Source organism: Muntiacus reevesi, chromosome 6 (genome assembly GCF_963930625.1).
Source record: "Muntiacus reevesi chromosome 6, mMunRee1.1, whole genome shotgun sequence".
Taxonomy (NCBI): Eukaryota; Metazoa; Chordata; class Mammalia; order Artiodactyla; family Cervidae; genus Muntiacus; species Muntiacus reevesi.
The window spans coordinates 12,085,180-12,089,519 of record NC_089254.1 but is presented as its reverse complement, the minus strand read 5'-3'; the positions used below and the strand labels follow the sequence as shown (position 1 = coordinate 12,089,519).

The 4,340-nt window shown below is 38.2% G+C and overlaps 1 pseudogene; it reads right to left on the bottom strand.

Moving 5' to 3' along the window:
- Positions 1–283: 283 nt before the first annotated feature.
- LOC136171123 (dihydrofolate reductase pseudogene) lies at positions 284–896 on the bottom strand (annotated as a pseudogene).
- Between the last annotated feature and the right edge of the window lie 3,444 nt (positions 897–4,340).

The following is a 4,340-nucleotide window of genomic DNA, read 5'->3' as shown; positions in this document are numbered from 1 at the left end:
CAGGGAACTCTACTCAATGCTCTGTGGTGATCGAAGGTAAGGAAATCCAAAGAAGAGGGGATATATGTATTTGTATAGCTTATTCACTTCGCTCTACAGCAGAAACTAACGAGATTGTAAAGCAAGTGTACCCCAATAATAATTAATAAAAAAAGATTAATAGCGAATAAAAGTACATTGATTAGAAATAATAGATCTAAAGTGAACAAAGTCTCTACAACAAAAATATATAATTTTTTTGGGGGGGAGAAAGGCTTGAAATAGATCGGAAAACATTTTCACATTAATTGTTCTTTTCATATAGTTCAAATTTGTACTTAATGCCTTTTTCCTCCTGGGCATCCAAGGGAACACCTGGGTATTCTGGAAGAAGTCTATATTTTTCAAAATCAATTTCTGGCAAAAACGTATCACTTTCAAATTCTTGCATGATCCTTGTTACAAATAGTCTAAGATGGCCTGGCTTGTTCATGGCTTCCTTATAAACAGAACTGCCTCCCACTATCCAAACCATGTCTACTTTATTTGTTAATTCTGGATCTTCAATAAGTTCTAAGGCATCATCCAGACTTTTGGCAAGAAAATGAGCTCCCTTTGGAGGTTCTTTGAGTTCTCCACTGAGAACTATATTAATTCTGTCCTTTAAAGGTCGATTCTTCTCTGGAATGGAGAACCAGGTCTTTCTACCCATAATCACCAAATTCTGTTTACCTTCTGCTGAAGACACTGTAGTCATTCTTTGGAAATACCTGAATTCATTTCTGAGTGGAGGCCAGGGCAGGTTCCCGTTCTTGCCGATGCCCATGTTCTGTGACACAGCGACGATGCAGTTTAGCGGACGAGCCATGAGAGCTGCAGGAAACACTTTCGACCTAGCGCTGGACCTCAAACCTCGCTAGCTCAGCCACCTTGGTGGGAAATTTTGAAGGAAAGATTTAAAACTGAACTTTCTGCAGTCAATAATATTGGTCACTCAGAAAATTAGAGTGACTCCAAGAAGAAACTGGCAAAATATTTTCATGGATTTTCAGCAAGGGATCCTACACATCTGATCGACATGCAATAAATTAATATCTTTCCTCTATTTCCTCAGTAACCAATGAAAAAATACATTGGAAAAAAGTAAGTTCCTATTTGTAGTGGTTGAATAGTATCTCCCTTAAAATTCATATCCACTTAAAACCTCAATATGACTGTATGGAAACAGTCTTTGCAGATCTGATTAGTTAAGGATCTTGAGATAAATTGGATTTATCTTCCCTTTCTCTTCACTTCTCCTTTCCTCAGCTATATGTAAAGCATCCTCAGACAACCACTTTGTCTTCTTACATTTCTTTTTCTTTGGAAGGGTTCTGGTCACTGACTCCTGTACAATGTTATGAACCTCTGTCCATAGTTCTTCAGGCACTCTGTCTACCAGATCTAATTCCTTGAATCTATTTTTCACCTCCACTGTATAATAATAAAGGATCTGATTTGGGTCATAACTGAATGACCTAGTGATTTTCCCTACTTACTTCAATTTAAGCCTGAATTTTGCAATAAGGAGTTCATGATCTGAGCCACAGTCAGCTGCAGGTCTTGTTTTTATTCTGACTGTATATAGAGTTCCTCCATCTGCAGTTTCAAAGAATATAATCAGTCTGATTTCAGTATTGAGCATTTGGTGATGGCCATGTGTAGAGTTGTCTCTGTGTCATTGGAAAATGGTATTTGCTATGACTAGGGTGTTCTCTAGACAAAACTCTGTTAGCCTTTGCCCTGCTTCATTTTTTTTTCCATTTATTTTTATTAGTTGGAGGCTAATTACTTTACAATATTGTAGTGGTTTTTGCCATTCATTGACATGAATCAGCCATGGATTTACATGTGTTCCCCATCCCGATCCCCCCTCCCGCCTCCCTCCCCATCCCATCCCTCTGGGTCTTCCCAGTGCACCAGCCCCGAGCACTTGTCTCATGCATCCAACCTGGGCTGGAGATCTGTTTCACACTTGATAATATACATGTTTTGATGCTGTTCTCTCAGATCATCCCACCCTCGCCTTCTCCCATAGAGTCTAAAAGTCTGTTCTATACATCTGTGTCTCTTTTTCTGTCTTGCATATAGGGTTATCGTTACCATCTTTCTAAATTCCATATATATGCATTAGTATACTATATTGGTATTTATCTTTCTAGCTTACTTCACTCTGTATAATGGACTCCAGTTTTATCCATCTCATTAGAACTGATTCAAATGTATTCTTTTAATGGCTGAGTAATATTCCATTGTGTATATGTACCACAGCTTCCTTATCCATTCGTCTGCTGATGGGCATCTAGGTTGCTTCCATGTCCTGGCTATTATAAACAGTGCTTCGATGAACATTGGGGTACATGTGTCTCTTTCCAATCTGCTTTCCTTGGTGTGTATGCCCAGGAGTGGGACTGCTGGGTCATAAGGCAATTCTAATTCCAGTTTTTTAAGGAATCTCCACACTGTTCTCCATAGTGGCTGTACTAAAAGCTTTTGTACAACAAAGGAAACTATAAGAAAGGTGAAAAGACAGCCCTCAGATTGGGAGAAAATAGTAGCAAAAGAAAAAACAGACAAAGGATTAATCTCAAAAATATACAAGCAACTCCTGCAGCTCAATTCCAGAAAAATAAATGACCTAATCAAAAAATGGGCCAAAGATCTAAACAGACATTTCTCCAAAGACATACAGATGGCTAACATACACATGAAAAGATGCTCAACATCACTCATTATCAGAGAAATGCAAATCAAAACCTCAATGAGGTACCATTACACGCCAGTCAGGATGGCTGCTATCCAAAAGTCTATAAGCAATAAATGCTGGAGAGGGTGTGGAGAAAAGGGAATCCTCTTACACTGTTGGTGGGAATGCAAACTAGTAAAGCCACTAGTAAGATGGTAACGATAACCTTATATGCAAAACAGAAAAAAGAATCAGATGTACAGAACAGAATTTTAGACTCTGTGGGAGAAGGTGAGGGTGGGATGTTCAGAGAGAACAGCATTGAAACAAGTATATTATCAAGAAACAGACCACCAGCCCAGGTTGGATGCATGAGATGGGTGCTCGGGGCTGGTGCACTGGGAAGACCCAGAGGGATGGGATGGGGAGGGAGGCGGGAGGGGGGATCGGGATGGGGAACACATGTAAATCCATGGCTGATTCATGTCAATGTATGGCAGAAACCACTACAATATTGTAAAGTAATTAGCCCCCAATGAATAAAAATAAATGGAAAAAATATATATATACATAAATGCTTGAACACCACGGAGAAAAATAAATAAATAAATAAAATGGATAACCAACAAGGACCTACTATATAGCACATGGAACTTGCTCAATGTTATGTGGCAGTCTGGATGGGAGGGGAGTTTGGAGTATAATGGATACATGCGTATGTAGTATGTATGGCTGAGTCCCTTTGCTGTCCTCCTGAAACTATCACAACATTGTTAATGGGCTATACCTTAATACAAAATAAAAAGTTTCTAAAAATAAAAAAAATTAAGTAAACAAAATCATCCCCAAGTTCAAAAATAAAAAAGAAATGAGTCCTAAATTCAATGACTGATGTCTTCATAAGAAAAAGGAGAGGAAGATTTTTGAGACAAAAAGAAGACACAGGAAGATGCAGCCAGAGATGCAAGTTATGATGCCACAAAGCAAGGACTGCCAGGGGACAGCAGAGACTGGAAGAAGCAAGAAAGAATCTTCTTTTAGACCTTTGGAGGGTGTGTAGCCCTGTCTACAGCTTGATTTGAACTTTTAGCCTCCAGAACGATAAGAGAATAAATTACTGTTGCTTAAGCCACTGAGTTTATGGTTATTTTTTATGGCAGTCCCAGGAAAACAATACATTTATGATACCACAGGATCTTTAAATTATCTAGGAATAAATCCAAGTATTAATGTGTACAATCTTAATGGGAAAAAAAAATCATAGATTTTTAAGAAAGGTTAAAAGAATTTAAGAATTTTAATTTGAGAAATTTAAGAATTTTAAGAAATTAAATTCTTTAATTTAAGAAATTTAAGAATTTTAAGAATCTGTCTTCCCTGGTGGCTCAGTGGTAAAGAATCTGCCTGCAAGGCAGAAAACATGGGTTTGATTCCTGGATGGGGAAGATCCCATAAAGAAGGGAATGGCAACCCACTCCAGTATTCTTGCCTGGAAATCCCATGGACAGAGTAGCCTGGTGGGTCACAGTCCATGGGGTCCCAAAGAGTTGGACATGACTTAGAGACTAAACACAAACTACAACACAATATCCAATTGTATTATAAATCTATAGTGATTTAAATAGCATTATGGCAT